An 18039-nucleotide genomic window follows, 5' to 3' on the forward strand; every position below is an offset into this window, starting at 1 on the left:
TCTCAACCAAAGAATGGGAAAACAATAGTAGAGTGGGAGGGATGCTGCCAGACAACAGAGATTAATTCTTATTCTGAGTCATGTTATGCGAGCAAAATGGCTAGGCTAAATATAGTCTTTACCCTTACAGTTCCCCTCTAATTTGCAAGCAATCATTTGTATGATTTGTATCGCAGCATAGAATCTGGATGGCCAAGGTCTCATGGGCTGGGAAGTAAAATAAAACGCATGTTGCGGAAAACACAGTGGGAGATAGGGAGGGCTTATCATTGTGCAAGAAGCTAGGAAAATAACTGAACTGCGTTTTTTGCTACTCATTTGCAACCTCCAGCTGGCCCTCGTTCTCCCGCTTTCTCACACAGGCGCAAATCCATTTGCTTAATTTCGGCGATGATCTGCCCCCTCTCCACTTTCAATTCAGTTCCTCCACAGACTACGTGGAATTACAGTTCCCTGACAAACTCATTAGTACTTGTTTGGAGGAGTAGATATCTGGAATCATGCCCTGGATGCATCGCTGTTTTTTTTTTTTTTTTTTGGCCAGAAAGCCGTGAAAATCAGTCTTAGAGCCAAAGCTCTGGGCAACCAAGCATTAATTAGGCTAAAATTGACTAAAAGCCTAAAGGGAACAAAGGTAGTCTGGGGAGAAAGACTTCATCCGTCTATCTGTAAACCCTAGAAACATTCAACCATTTGTCTCTGACATCCTTTTTGAAAAGTTTTAGGTTTGTTTGGATTTGAAGTTGACAAGCAGAGAATAGCAAATAGGGAAAAAAAGCAATCAAGCAATCAAAAAAACAACTACCACACACACACACACACACACACATATATCTCAATAAATGAGAATCAGCCTTAGAGGTAAAGAGGCTAAAATGAGCAAATTTGGTGAATGACTGGCTGGCTTACTGTCTTGAACTTATTAGAAACAATGTCATTATTTTGATCTAACCCATGAGAAGAAGAAAAAAATGCAGCCCATGTTGGAGTGATCTGATTACTGTCACTGCTAGGTTGGGAAGTAGCAAAGGACTGATTCATTTCCCCTCTTCTCACATCTCCCAGTCCAGCTGAGTTCACCAAGAAAAGGACACCTGCTATAAGTGGAACATGTGTTGATTGCTTTAGGGGTTTCTTTGACCCTGCTATAGTTTGTAAAACCAGACCTTTGGCTAGCAGGATAAAGTTTGGTTCACATCGCAGCTTATTATGGTCAAGCTATCGCGACTTAATCTAAGTCTTCGACATGGGTTCATCTGAAATGGCTGCAAACACAATAACAGACCTGTGTGAAGCAAAAAGACTAGAGTGATAGCATAATAAATAATGGTTTCTTTCTTTTGGAAATACTAGCTAGCTTGTTTCGAAGTACAGTAATCTTAGGATGTAGCAGACCAAGCCTACACGGCTCAGAAGCACAGAAAATAAGTTTACAAATGCTGCATAATAGCACATTTTAACACATTTAATGAGAAACACTGGCAGCCCCACTGAGACTAAATGGACGCATTGAGATACATTAAAAAATGACCCCTATGATTTTTAGTTACAGAGTGAGATTTAGAATTTCCAATCAGATTTCAGTGAAATTATATTTTGGATATGCAGTACTGAAGACTTTTGGCACCAGAAAGAGGTTCTAATCCAGCCAGATAGAATTTCCCACTTAATGTCTCCTTGTATATTTCAAATCCACCCAAGTCCAACCTCAATGCTCTTTAGTATACCCACAAAAACAATTAACTCAAAGATAAAGGCAAGGGCATCCCTTTGTGTCCAACCAAGGCTCGAATTGGATTTATCCCCCTGCTTTGGGGGATTACTTGATAAATTGCCCACTGCTCCAGAGGAGGGAGGAGAACGAGACTACTGTGTGAAACTTTTAAAGGTGATTTCACAGGGCTTGTTATGAAAACCCATTTTATTTTGCAGACACAGTTTTTTTTTTTGCAGAACATCCAGGATGTATCCCCTGAGGTCTGAGGTGGTCTGGGGCCATGGAGTAGTTTTGACATGCCTTGACATTTGTGATTTTTTTTCAGTATCTTAAAAACATATTAATAGCTAAACTCTGATTACACTGTATTCAGTACAAACTGTGCTACAATATTATATACCTGTATTGCATAAATGTGATTAAATGGTGAGGAATAATAAATATAGTCTATTTGATCTCTGATGTCACCATTGTGTATGATAATGTATATTTGATGTGCTTCTACTTACCCAGAGGAAACCTTGAGGAAGCGAAGTGCTCGCAGCTGAGAAACCAAGTAATGCACATTGAACAGGATTATGAAGAGCAGTCTCCAGCTATGAAAAAAAAAAATATATATATATATATATATATATAATAATTAATTCTCACCCTAATGAATAGATCTGAGAATTAAACGTTAATTTAATGCAATTATTTATATAAAAAGTCAGCATTTTTTAAGAATTTTTAAGCGGTTTAATTTTTTTTTTATCATTCAAGTGTTGCTACAGCTCATACATGATTCAATTAACACCAAGGTTATATATTATTCGACTTCATAGGGAATTCATAAACTGAAACGTTGTTTAGCTTGAATGCAGTGTAAGTCACATCAGATGTGTAAATGTAAAGACATGAATGAAAACTTTGAAAAAATAAAATGTAATAGATTTAGATATTTTTACAGGAAAACAAGACCAAAATACTGACTAAGAAAATGATTTTCTGATTACAATAAAGCAATGTGGCTCACTTCAAGTGGTGGGTGGCTTATTTACGGTGACCATAATGTCAACACAGCCGCTGTTTGGGAATATTTATATTTAATGTGAGAATGAAGGCTGGGAGAGATGGCAGAAAGCACATCTGATTTAATTAGGACTGAATATCTTTCATGTTGCCCCCAGTGGAAATTGGCCATCAATCTCTAACTAATTCCAGCAGTCATTTCCCATATTCCCCACTTTTTCAAAGTGCAAACATAAACAGATCCATACTAATACTACAGAAATGACAATTTCAATCAGCCATGAGCTCTGCCTCTCCCTTCTCTGAACCCTTCTTTTTCCATGAGCATGCAGCGTTTCCTGTTTCCTCTTGCATATCTCCAACTTATTCCATGTTTATATCGTTCATCCATCTGCAGTGACAAAAAATGTCAAATCTGTAATTAAATGCCAGTCATGGTAGGAGCACATATGGCAGCCTGCGGGCAGCAGAGCTCGGCTGGTGGAGGGAAGGGACAGACTGTGGCTTTCTGAGTCACATGACAACACTGTTGCTCAGTGAGGAGCACAGGCAATCTTTACAGGTGGAGATTGCTTTGTCTTTGTTCATTCTCTGATGAATAGAAAGTGCATTTGCCTGAATATCTGCTTTAGCCACAGTCTCTCGGGGTCTAAGAAACATGCTGCATGATTCCCCAGCAACACATTTATTCTGGGATCTCAAACGGCAACTCGCAGACTCCTGTCTGACTGCAGAGGTAATATACTACTGCTGAAAACAGACTCAATCAGTGGCCTGTCCTGAATGCTTCTTTTAATGTATGAAATTTCAGACGTGCTTTGTGCCCTGCAGCACCTCATAATAACCTGTCAGAGAGAAGGGTTACTTTAATACATATATTTATTATACAAGTATGGGTAAATTTAATGAATAAGTATATTTTACTACTGTTGTTGTTGTTTTTTTGTTGTTGTTGTTTTTTTTTACACTCTAAAACATAAAATTACAGATATAAGGTATCGTCAACATAATCCTCAATTTGTGCAACCCAAAAACTGGGAAGAAATAATGTCCTGTTTGTCTTCACCTCATGTCAAAATAAAATATGTAATATTTAATATAGTCGAATTCTTTTAGCAGTTTTAAAGAATGAAGTGTTAAATAGTTAAAGAAATTCCAATAAATTAATTATATAATTTACATAATAAAATAAAACACATTTAAAAATACATAAATATATTTGTGAATAATTATTATAATATTTACATACAGATACACACAAATATATATTGAATAAGTTAAGTTATACTTTTAAGTTTAATTTATTTATTAATTTAAGAAGTTAAAATTTATGTTCATCCAAAATAAAATAACATAATAATAGAAAATTGGTCATAATTTACTGCTTTTCCAAAACTGCAGGATTACACCAACATAGTTTGGTTACCAATGATCTACTTTTATTTTCCAATTTTTAACAACATATAAGGGGGAATGGATGATGAACTATCCCTTTAAGATTTCAGGGTAAGCGGTTTTATTATTCATAATAGTGTCCATCATTCAAACTCACTTCACATTATCAGTGGTTCATAATCAACAACTCCGCTCAGAACGACTAAATAACCTGAAAGTCCATTTAATTAGCATCATGGTGCTTTATTCCACTAAGCCTCTTGAATTGCATTTGTAATGCAAGAGATCCCAATGGGAGAAGGAGAGTGATCACAGAGAGATTTGATGGAAGACTTGTGTTTTGTTGCTTGTCTGGGGAAAGGGCACTAGGTGAGCTAATTAAAGAGAGATTTGTTGATGAAGAAAGAGGGCGACCACACAGCTGCTGGCCCCAATGACCCACTGCTCTACATGGTCTCCATCCCACCCTTCTGGCTGACGGGCTTTATGCCAGCTCCAGGTGGTGAGTATCCTTTCCATAGGCCATGAACTCATCTGGAGCAAACCCATATTAGTTTCTCTTGCAAAGTCTATCCTGCCTGCAATATGTCTGAATTTAATCCAGTAATGAAATGCACAAGGATAGTCTGTCACAGCATCTAGACAAACATGAGAATTTTTTTAAAAAGGCAGACATATGATGTAAACAAGGGAGATTTTGACTGTTTTCAATGTTTTCATCCAAAAAGATAGACTAAAGACTTGTTCACTCTCCTTGATATGCAGAATATTAAAAGAAACCACATCATCCATCCAATCCACTCAGTTATTATGAGTCATCAGGCTTAAGGAGGTTTGGGGACGGAATGCTTAGAGCAAAACAAATGGCACTTTGAGGTGCTAAAATGCTTTGAGGTGATTTTCTGTGACAGCAATCAAATCTCTATTCTACCTGGGCTTTGTTAAATGCATTGTAAATGTGATGAATGCTACACAAAAGAACATGCGTCCTCCCTTCCAGACTTAATAAGTAAGTATGCAAAATTTGGTCTCCCTTTATGACTCACATCTCTAATAAAAATAAAAAAATACATTGGTTAAATTAAATATGATATAATTGAAAAAGAGTATGATGTCTGAATAGTGTTGCTTTCGTCAACGAAAATTATAACTAAATATCGTCATCAACGAACCTTTATCACATGATGAAAATAAGACGAGACGCAACTCAAATGATGGTCATGTGACAATGACTAAAATTTTAATGTATAATGCAAGATTGTTGGCGAAAAAAACCAAGACTAAATGTGATTTACAAGATAAAAACTATCCTAAAATGTCTCTTAATTTTCGTTGACCAAAATGTGGCAAAACTAAATTATTAAACATTATTTTGTCTCGTTTAGTCACATTATTATGTATTATCCTGTGTCTCACTTCAGGCAACGTCACTTCCTCAAGCCCCACTCGCACACAAGCCCCTTAGAAGACAACAACAAACAAAGTTAATTCTGACACAGAGAAAGGGACGGATGTGTGTACTTCTAACATGTTTGGCTGGTAAAATAAATGTTGTAAATTCATATCAGAGAGTTTTCTGTGTCTGGAATGGATGGGTCATTGAGTCTATAAGGTAACAATAATATAATAAGATGTTTAAAATGGGTTTGGCTAAAATACAATTTTGGTTTTGTCTATACTATGTTGACTGGCTTAAATAGAATTGCATTACTAAAAAGAGACTAAAATTACATTTTCATTGACTAAAACTAGACTAAATGTCTTCAGTTTTAGTTGACTAAAACTAGACGAAAATAGTCACAGATAATTCTGACTAAAATAATCAGGTTGACTGAAACTTAGGAAATATATATAAGTTGAAAAAAAAAATTATATATATATGAACGTGACAAACTAATAAAAACTAAAACGACAGCTTCACACAAAGACTAGACAAAAAATTAAAACAGGCCACCAAAAACAACACTATTAGCTTTAAAATCGCAATTTTTATTTTTTTTTAAGTACAATATTTTGCTTATCAGGGCCTCATTTAATCGAGCAAAAATACAGTAAAAATAGTAATACTGTATATTAATAATAATAATAATAATAATTAATAAATATCTCTAAAATGTATAACCGCTTCGCTGTTTAATATTTTTATAGAAACCATGACAAATATTTTCAAGATTTTGATGAACAGAAATGTCAGAAGAACGGCATTACAAATTTTGAATGTAATGCATATTTGCTGAACAAAATTATTTATTTTATTAATAAATAAATAAATAAAATAAAATAACTAACCCTGATGTGTATATACATTTATAACCAAATAACCACATAACCAACATGCAAAATATTTATATTAAAAAACAATTATTTACTTTTATTTTTTTCAGAAATTTGTTTACAATTCACATTAACAGATTCATTTTATGTAATTAGGTTGCATGCACTGCATTATGTGTAACTAAGCTGCATCCTCTGAATTCAAAGCTCATCATGTTTTTGCTAATCCAGTACACAGTAAATCTGTGTCTCCACCACACATATTGCAACACTTGGCTGAGCTGGGACTCTACAACACTATTAAATAAACTGTGGTTAGCATTTAATCCACATAGCTTGGTTAACATGAAGCGTGGCAAACCGAATAAAAAGTCTAGTCCGAATAACTACTGCAAAGTGATGAAAGAAACCTCCAGACAACAGCATCACAGGCAGCTCCCACACTAATAGAACTCTTCTGTCGGTTATTAACTGATAATTGCAAGGCTTCAGAGACCTCTTTACCATGTCTTCTTCACTTTTAGCCTCATGGTAGAGGAAGTGAGGCAGGGAGAGCCAAGATAGCACAATAACAAAGTGCCAATGCAAACCAGATCGCAGCTTGAGAAGCAAACTGCATTTGTATTTGTTCGACACAGGCTAAATCAGTGCTAGTCCACGGCTCTTGCTGTATCATAGCGTTTTCGCTAATCCTTGTGGTGTGGAGGAGAGTTGCAGATACCGGGATCCCAGAGAAAAGCTGCAGAATGCAAGGCTGAAATGACTGCATTTAGCATTCTGCTACATCACAGGATTAAGAAGAGGGAAATGGGAGTGGATTAGCCTATAGGAATTCAATACACATGGGGAAAAGGAAAGGTGACGGTGGTAGGACTGAAGTGCTAGAGAGGTTGTGGTAGTTTAGTCCCCAGTGTGAGTAAATAAGTATAAATTGCTCAAGTCCCTTTCCTTTTAAACAATTGTGCGGTCTCAAAGGCAATGACATGCCCCCATTTGCTAGTTGTTTTCCAATATCCCTTGGTGACTCTAACGCAGATGAACGACAGGATCAAAGCTGAAATGAGCTGCAAGTGTTACGATTTCATGAGCTGGATGAAATCCAATCATTTAAATTTCACGGACCAAGATAAGCAAAGATCAAAGTGTCAACCTGCTGTGCTATCAGTTATGCATTTTGCATAGAATATTTAGAGTAATGTGAGCAGAAGTCTAAGTTTTCAGTTGGACCTCTCAAATTTTAGCGCTCCAGTGGCTTGGTGTTGGGTTCATGAGCTGGATTTGGTCGAACATATGGCTGAGGTGTTAAGTAACACATGCAAAATGCAAATGAACAGTTTACCTCAGAAAGAAATCCTGTTTTCATTTTCTCACCTGTGTGTCATTCCAATCTGACATAAAAGGGGATTTTATTTTTATGAATAATCAGGATACTATTTTGCATATATCGAAAGTAATTAAGGACTTGGACTGTCTTGGAAAATCTTCATATCTGCCCTAACTCTCTTAGATAAAAGTAGTCTAATGAATCAGTTAAATCTGGTCTTTTCAATGACAAAACTTGACTGAATAATGCTGGGAAGAATGCCCTAATATTCAGTTCCTACAATATCATATGATTTCAGAAGACTTGCAGAAGGCAATATGACTTTATAGTGCTTATTAGTTGTTTTGGAGCTCAACAGCCCCAGTTTCCAAACAACATTCATATTCATGTGGGCACTGATATTTCCCTCCTTATGTCCGGCTGAGTCACTCTGCACTTTGTGATGCATGCAGCTAATGCGATGCGAATCCAACACGTCTCTTCATCCCCCCCTGGCACAACTTCTCTGACACAGCACGACAATCCCAGAACGGCTGAGATGAAAGCGATGGACTGTCCTACAAATAATGGGTTTGAAAATACTAGAAGAAGCCAAGAGTTGCCTTGAGAATATAAAGCCTCCGAATCTCTCCGTCTTCGTGTCTCTCTCTCCTCGTTTCTGCCTTTCTCTCTCTACCAAGCAGAACGTGTGCACGGGGAAAAGTGGTGAGCCATCACAATCTCCGCCAGCCTTCGGGATCTAATTGGAGGATGCCATTGCAAGGGGCCACAGAGGGGTGTGACGGTGGGGTATCTTTAATCCATTTGATCCGATGACGTGGAAAACGGAACAAAAGGTTCTCAAATCTCCACTGCACTGAGCAGCAGGCTCTGTCACCAAGCTGTCATGCTGGCTCAAGGAATGTATCCCAGGATTTAAGCTCCACTTTGAAACACCCCTTTATCCAGCACAGCTGTGCCCATGGAAAAAAACTGCTTAAAATTCTTGGAACGATCTTAATAATTACAAGAAACAGCTACTAATCAGGTGCTGACAAGGGAGTGGTAACGTTAGATAACCAAATCTCCTGCTTCACTTTCAATTCCAGTACACTTCGCCTTATCAGCCTTGGGGGACAGGTAAGGAGGAGAGGAATCCACATTAATGGCGGTGGAATGTTAATGAACCATATTTAAGCAGAAGACAATGATTCAGGTTGTTTTGGGTTCCCCGCAGAGGCCAAGTTTACACTGTGACAAGCAGGCAAAGCACTCTCATGTTGATGTGTGACTGCCGTTTAATTTGCAACGGTCCATGTGGGGTGATCGGTTGAAAACGACTGACAGCATAGTTAGCTGAAACAAGACAAACCAAGGCAATTAAACAAAATATGATAACAAGATTTACTCCACGATTTAAAAAGGCTGTTTTGTTTCCTCTCGTTTAACTATTACTCTAAAATGTTCCTATAAACCACTGAAAGTATATCACAGGAAGCTTTGATGTTTAAATTAGCACATTTTGTGCCCACTAATCTTTGCTTCTTTGTGGTTAAATTAGTCCTTGCCCTTGTTTTTTTTCCCCCATGAAAACAGAGGGGGCGTTAGGAAAAGAGGTGGAGGACAAGACAGTGACTGCTTGTATTAAAGGCTCTTTTAGGGCACTGATGATTTCCAATAATTAGCACGTTACTGTCAAAGCTACAGATCAACCCCTTTGCAGATGACCTCGCTCTCAGACTGTGCTGCAGTGCCACCTCCAGCACGAGAAGAACAGATCCATACTGCCCTCTGCTGCTGGATAAAGTCAACGATATAGATGCCAATCAAGCCTATGTGCTGCAAAACAGGAGAATCTGACAAATGGTTAATGGAACGTCTCATCCATCTGAGAGGGACTGCTATTATCATTCAGCTGCGACTTAAAGGTATAGCTACTGAAAATGGAAAATATTGTCTTCGTGTTGTTCCAGACCTAAACATTTTGAAGAATGTCTTCACGATTATCCATTCAATGAAAGGTAGCGGGGTCCAAAAGAACATTGGGTGCTCTTATTGTGTGGAAAAGAAAAAGAAAAACTAAAAACAAAAGGACAAGTAAAATATGACAGAATTTTCATTCTGTGAGGTTAGCTATGCCTTTGAGAAGATAAAAGGACCTTTTCTGTCTATTAGAGATTACTTTACCGTCAATGCTAAAAAAAAAAAAACGTACTATACCACATTTCTTTATCTCCTAATAAGCACTAAGCCCTCTATTTACACCATTTCTGATGGCTTTACGATATCTCAAGTTCACCTGAGATATCCTTACAATCTAATATGACTCATGACTGGAGGGGAGAACAAGTGGGCTAGCACAAAGCCAGAAAGGCATCCGGGCTGATTACTGAATTGGCCTTTCGTAGAACAAGATCTCCCCACAGATGCTATGATAGCCTTGCTACCATGGGCTATTCACATAGCATAATGTGGTAAATCCTGGTCACAACCCTGAGGCAAGCCCATAACAGATATGTCACTGTGCTAGTGGGCTGTTACTGCAGTGCATTGAAAAAGCCCTGGCCTGCTCGCAAGAGTCTCTGATCCGAACTGGATGGTTATGACTAAGGTAAGGGGAAATTTACGACCAGACAGTCAAGGAGCTTTTGGCGATGGTACCATATGAACTGCCTGACGGACCCAAGATTAGACTCAAGGTGGTATAGGAAACATTAAAGGGACGAAGATATTTTGTAAAAATGTCTCTGTGTTTCTGTCCATACAACAAAAGTCACTTTAGTCCAGTGTTGTTTTGGACCTCACTGACTTTCATAGTTCAAAATATTATTTAAAATTTGTTCATACAGGTTTGAAATGACATGAAGTTGAGTGAATGACTATTTTAATTTTGGGGTGAATAATCAAAATTTCTGTTTCTTCTGCTAGGAATATTCTACTGCCTGTTCAAAACACCTCTGCTGTCAAGAGCGACACTTGTTTCTTTTGAAAACTGCACTGTTCAACACCAGACATTACCAAAGTCACCTTCGGAACAATATGAATGCCAAGTCAAACCTATGTGCTGCGAAACAGGAGAATCTGACAAAAGTACAAAAGATTTTGAGACTTTTTTTTGTAGTGTCCTGTCACCAAACTTCACAACGGACGGTGACAAGCTCCCGTCGTATGCTGGGAGTTCAGTGATTCGCAGCCTTGAACGAGACGACATCTTTATATCATTATTGGCAACAGGCCCTGTGATCTTGACAGAGAAAAGGAAATCAGATTTACACTTTCTGTCCAACATAATCCAAATGTGTTGAGGGCCCAATGCTTTTGCCCTGCTTGAACTCTGCAGATGAATAAGTGACAGATTAAGGCAAAGCAACAAAGGGGGGCATTAGGGGGGCCAAAAAAAACAAAAGCGCTCTTAATTAATTACACTGATCCTTGGTTATGAAGGGGCAGATGGAGAGGAGGTTAAGCTATCAACAATTAATAGCAAAGCCTAAATGAAGCCTCCTGGATTTAGCCGTAAGTCGGGTGGGGGATTTTAAAAGACAGCTCAACAAACTGTATACGTGTTTGTATTTGCTTGCAGGATATATTGCAGAATAGGAGAGAACGTGTCACAGCAGTCCAGTGGAGATGTGAAGGGAAAAGCTTTTAATCCGTGCTGTGGTGTCTGTTCTTCACAGACGAGGAGGAGGATGAAATGCAGAACTCACAGAGGGATCGAAAGGAAGTAGAGAGGGGGAAAAGGCAAGCCGCAAATTATGCACAGAAAAGATTGCGGAAGGCATAACCTCATCTTATTTTACGGGAAAAAACCCATGCTGACAAAAAAAAAAAAAAAAAAAAAACTAAGGTTAAAAAAGTAGAAACAACAGAGTGCTGCCATGTAAGGGGAAGTGCACCTTTCTGATCTATATTACATGTGCTTTATGTCTTGGTCTCATGTGTTGAGCATCAGCATGAGATGTAAGTTTATCTTTTTTATTTTTTTCCCTCTTCCTGCTGTGACAGCTTCAAGTCATTGGTCTCATATGCAATATCAGTCCCTCTCCAAACGGTGCTATAAATAGACTTCATCCACACATCACATTCACCATTGCAAGATATGCCATAGTGCCATCTCATCCTCAGTCAAGAGTCAATCATTGAGTTGTGCAATTCTGCAACCATCATATTAGTTATGGACTACAAACGGTTCACTCTCAGGCAACAGTACACTAGTAGCACTGACTGAAAGTAGACAGGAAACAACAAATAATAATACTAATAATTAATTACATTTATTATTTAAATAATACTGATATAATGTAATACAATTTAAAAATTGATATGAATTTATAATGGATATATTGTTATTGGGTTATACACAGCCTGCAGTCTAGGCCTATAATAAGCATAATATAAATAATAATACATTTATGAAGCTCAAAAACATACTGTGTGCTGGTTTAGTACAGGACAGTTTATTGTGGATGAATGCATTCTGTATTCATTTTTATTGTATATACTTCACTGGCACAACACATGGCCAGCAAATTGGAAAAAATCAGCATGCAAACAAGCTATGGTGGTTTGTGCTTAAGATTAGTGATGTGAAGCTTATTTCTTGAAGCCCCAAAGCTGCCTAAAAACTTGAGTGGCTATTGACAATCAAAACACAACCATAAATTACAAAAATAGCATTTAAACTGCAAAATGACAAAAAAAAAAAAAAGCAACCCTCTACAATATGAGTAAACAACTCACATATGTGACTAAATGTTCAAGTTAGGCGATTATAATGTCTATCATTAGCCATTGGCTAATAAACAGTGTTGTAGTCGAGACCAGCTCATTCGAGTCCGAGTCCAGATCGAGTCCAGAGAGGGTCGAGTCCGAGTCAAGACCGAGTTCAGAAAGGGTCGAGTCCGAGTCAAGACCGAGTTCAGAAAGGGTCGAGTCCGAGTCAAGACCGAGACCAGAGAGATTTGGTCTTTGACAAGACCTAAAGAAATCTTCAAGAGTATGTAAAATGTTTGGTGGAAACAATAAAGGGTAAAAGGTCCACATAGTATGTGGTGTAAAGGTAATTTTATTAGTATTATGAAGTGTTACTTGTCAATATTAAGTGCTCATTTTCACATAACATCGTTGTACCACTATACACATCCATATAACCTTTCTAGTACAAGTAACATTACTGTACCACTATACCTGTAAATGTTCAACTGTAACAGCTTTTACATAACTTTTAACCTTGAAGCTTAACTAATGACTGCTAATATCCTTACAATGTCTTGGATTATGTGCACTTTAGATGTTGTGAAGATTACAGATGGGCATAATTACCTTTCAAAAAAATAAGTGAGGAGACCATCCTGCTACCCAACCAAGCACGATGTGGTCTCATGATCAATCCACCCCGACTAAAAACACTCTCTACTGGTGCAGAGGAAGCGGGGACTGACAAAAGTTACCATTTCATCACTTTCTGTAACAGCAACGGATAATCTAATGCTAATTTCCCTGGATGGTGCATTTTAATGCAGGGTAAAATACACACTAGTCCAAGTTTTTTTTTTTTGTTACGGAGGGCATACACACAAGAGCCGACTGACTGTCCAGGAAAATTTCATGCAAAAGTGTGTATGTGCAAGGGGAAGAAAGCTGGTTGAAATGCCATATAAGTTCAATGCATTCTGTCAGACATGTTTTTGGGGGGAGATGATTAGTGTTGAGACAGTCAGTCTGTGTCTGTATTCATTATATAAGTTTATAAAACGATATTTGTTTTTTTTCTGTGACCATTTTGTCCTACTTTGTAAAAATAACACAGTTGAGAGAAATAATGTAGCAATGTGGCTTTCTGGAAAGCGGGATCACTACAGGCGGATGGCAGGAGGGTAACTTAAGGCCGGTGACACACTGGCTGCGTGGCGTCTCTGCTGCGTGCCAGAAGCGTGGTGGCTGCTTCGCGTTTTCTGTGTCTTTACACACCAGAAGCGTGCCTGCACGCGGCGCTTGGCGCACTGCTGCTGCTGTAGGTGACATAGAGGGTGGCCGCCGACAGACCAGGCTCTTGTCTTTATGACAACAATATCAATATTTTTTTTTTTTTTTTTTTTTACACACCTACTGATAGGACACCGTCAACAGTATTGACGGCACAATAGAGTATGTTTGACAGGTGCAATATTTGAAAATCGTTCATTATTAATTTATTTTTTAAATTACATTTATATCTGAATTTATGCCAACCTATAGACTTTCAAATATCAAAATGTCATGAATTAATATGTATTTGTGTACAAAATGACATATAAACATATTTTACTTTTTTGCCTGGAAACGCTTCCAACATGCACGCGTGTCGGGTGAAAAATAGGCGTCGGTTCTATTTCTAGCATGCACGGGTTTTACGCGCGTCTCACGCAGGCAGTCTGCAAGATCTAACCTGTTAACATGGGAGCCGAATTAAAAACAGACACGCCACGCAGCTGAGACGCTTGCGCCACACATCCAGTGTGTCGCTGGCCTAACGTCTCACGTCAAAAGAAAATCACCAGTCATTGGATGTCTCAAACATACATCAATTTAAATAAACATTAACATACAGTAATAATCATTAAATATTTTGATTGGGACTCGAGTGGACTCGGGCATAAGTCCGATTCCTAATATGTTCGAGTCCGAGTCAATACCGAGTCAAAATGCACACGAGTCCATGACAAGACCGAGACCATTAAAATACGGTCTCGAGACCGAGTCCAAGACCGAGTCTCGAGTACTCAACACTGCTAATAAATAGTTAGATTTCATTCGCCAGTGTTTGAGCTGGAGTAAGTACAAGTTTTGCGCAGATATTTTCCTCATAGGAACATTAGTTTGGCAGATTGTAGACTCAGAAGTAAACGCACGCTGATATGATTGGCTAACAGTTGTGTATGTTTGAATACATCCTTCACAGACGGACACTGCTGTGATATAGCTTTAAAATGCATAAATACTCAGTACATATCAAACGATATGTAATAGACAGCACACCACACTTTGAAAATAAAAGCTCATTCTGATTCTGAAATTGTATGTTCCTTGGAGATGCACAACAGTTCTGCTGCGGATTTAATATGTAATATTTGCGTTAACTGCATTAAAAAAAAGTTACATTATTTTTTTCCATAGCTAGTTAATTAGATTAACATGACAGTATAAATGGGTATACCTCCTCTAAATAAATAAAGATGTATTCTCTTAATCACTAATACAATGATGGAAAGATTGCAATATTGAAATGTACTAAACACTTCTCACTGTATTCCTCCTCTAACAACACCATAACATTTTGGATGCTGTTAGATGTCAAATAATTGACTTGGTCTTATGAAAGCAGAGTATGGAATGCCAAAGGTCTATATTTTGTAGTTTTTCCAGTATGGGCAACGACCATGAATGTCACTTCTGCAAGCTGTATCTTACACTGTGAGATAAACAGTCACTCTTTTCATAGCTTTTGCCAGTGTTCTGACAATTTGTGCGACCCCATCAGATTTTGCTACAGGTACCTTCCATTAAAACAGTAGGGAGCACTACTCAACAACGAAGAACAATGAGATAAGTCTTCTGGCAGTTCTCTCCCAGTTCTCTCCCAAGTGGCTCCATTGTAGTCAGCATTAAAGGGATACTCCACCCCAAAATTAAAATTTTGTCATTAATCACTGTGACGAGTGGGGCGGGGCCGAGGGATGTGTGAACGAGCGAGGCCAGTGGAGTGATTGGGAAATGAATGACACCTGCGACCCACCACCGGTCTCGAGTCCCACAGAGGAGATGAAAGGATATAAAACTGGAGTGACGACAGTGAAGGACGAGAGAGGACCAGGCCTGGGCTTTATTTTGTGTTTGCTTTTTATTAGTGCGCATCAGTCGTCCGTGAGGGGCTGATGCGCCGTTTTGTATATTTATTTTTGGATTATTAAAGTTTCATTTGATTGTCCGCAGGTTCCCGCCTCCTCCTTCCCGATGAATATGAAGGTTTTATTATTAAAATCACTTACCCCCATGTCGTTCCAAGCCCTTAAAAGCTTTGTTCGTCTTCAGAACTGTCCCATAGACTGCCAAATCAGTTACACTGTCAAGGTCAAGAAAAGTATGAAACACACTGTCTGAATAGTCCATCGGCCATCAGTGGTTCAACTGTAACATTATGAAGCGACAAGAATACTTTTTGTACACTAAAAAACAAAAATAACAAATTTATTTCAACAATTCTCAAGCCTCACAGTTTTCTTTCAAAATATCTTAAATTGTGTTCCGAAGACGAACAAAGTTTTTACAGGTTTGGAACGACGTGGGAATAAGTGATTAATGACAAAATTTTCATTTTGGGGTGGAGTATCCCTTTAAGTCCGAAAATGATCCTGTTAGATTTAAAACACGTTTAATTGTCAAGAAATGGCTGTCTTTAAATATTTTGATTCAGCATACTTACCTGTTTATAAAAATTTGCCTTAAACTTACACCAGAAATTTTTTGTTTCAGGAGGGTGTACTCATTTTTGCAAAACATTTTATCACTTGATAAGAAACCTTATTTTACTGAATATATATAGCATCCATAGAGGGTGGTTATACCGGGCACATATTCACGACAATATGCTAAAGGCCCTAGTTTTTAGTAATAACGCTTCATTGGACAGAACCATGACATGTGGTTAAGTATTATGAAAGAGATTTAGAAAACATTTCCCCTCCATTTTTTCCCCCTTGTGGTAATCCCAAAAAAGAAAACAGCCAAACCTGATACATCCAAAAAAAAAAAAAAAAAATCATTTTTCCAGCTTGTCTTCCCACACTTCAAAGCACCCAGTATGGAATCTCCACGGTATAAAAAAACACTCTCAAATAAGAGCCATCTTCTCTCCATACTAATGCTTCATCGGGAAACAGATTTTGTTTTTTTTCCTTCCCACGAGACATCTTTATACTTCTCTGCACTTCTATCTTACAGCTTTTACAGCTGAAGTAGATTTTTAGTGCTGGGTTTTAAGCGTGTTAAGGCTTCCTTAACGTGATAAAACCAAACTCCAAATCTCCAGGAACACATCCTGCAAGTTACATATTGCAAAGCAAAAAATTCAACTTTACAGTTAGAGTACATCCTAACCCACATACAAGTTTGAATCTGGATTGTGTTGTTTGCCAGTACCATTAACCAATTTCCTTTACCTCATTATCTCTCAACTACACACAAGGAAAGAAAAACTCTAAAGAGTTAACAAAACTAAGAGCTGAAGGATACTAACATGAAGATGGATATATAATCGGATTGGGATAATCTGTTCAAACTAGGAAAGTTTAAAATTATAATACAGGTTAGGCCTCAATAAATGCAAGTATATGCATTTGAACAGCACTCATCTACTCAGTATTGCATTTCAGGGACAATGAGTGCTTGTTTGTGCGGTAAACAGGATTTTTGCAAGGCTTACAAGTGGGTCAGATATTGCCTGGTGGGATGGTTAGGGGTGAGACAGAGACCCTACTGATCCGTGTCAGAGGTGAAAGACCTGATAACAGCTATCTCCTCCACCTAACAAGTCCACCCACCAGGGTTTTACAAAAATGGCAGAACTGTGTGTGCAGATCAGTTGTACATGGTGCGATGCTACAGTACTTCTATTTTATTACTGGAGATGAGCAAATCCCCCAACGGCTGTTCTCTTTTGATCTTGGTCTTTAAGTGCCCCCCATTCCAATCCCTGCACCAATAAATGTTCTGCCAAGCGCATCAGCTGCCAAAACCTAAAAGTAAGATGTTTTGGAGGCCTTGGCACTGGGCAACACATGCTGTCCAGTAGTAGTGGCAGTTGAGGAGCAATGCTGGATATATGCTGACTGTAAAACAGAAGATGTCTCTGTCAGGGGGACTTAAAGTCATTCACTTTAAACCCATCTTCCTTCTACAAGGAACTGCTGATTTTCAACAAGACAGATACAAAAGCCATTTCTAAAGACACCCATGCATAACCAGACTAAAATCATACTACCATTAGATAGCATTCAGACAGACAGACAGACAGACAGACAGATAGACAGATAGATAGATAGATAGATAGATAGATAGATAGATAGATAGATAGATAGATAGATAGATAGATAGATAGATAGATAGATAGATAGATACTAGACAATTCTTGTTAAAAGTGACGGAAACACTGCAGCAATGAAAAAAAAAAAAATCCTGAGCAGCTGTGGAAAGCAATGATATGGAAAAAGTATACGGTCGATCTGCCTGTCAGAGCTCCAAGCTGTTGCAGAAAATGATCAAGCCATTTCACCAACAGCCTTGACTTCCCATCTATTGG

The 18039-nt window shown here is 38.1% G+C and overlaps 1 pseudogene; it reads right to left on the reverse strand.

The window, feature by feature from the left end:
* LOC113096970 (rho guanine nucleotide exchange factor 10-like protein) overlaps window positions 1-18039 on the reverse strand; it is a 92163-nt pseudogene that overhangs the window by 22140 nt on the left and 51984 nt on the right.

The sequence above is a fragment of the Carassius auratus genome, unplaced genomic scaffold, assembly GCF_003368295.1.
Source record: "Carassius auratus strain Wakin unplaced genomic scaffold, ASM336829v1 scaf_tig00216055, whole genome shotgun sequence".
In the NCBI taxonomy this organism is placed as follows: domain Eukaryota; kingdom Metazoa; phylum Chordata; class Actinopteri; order Cypriniformes; family Cyprinidae; genus Carassius; species Carassius auratus.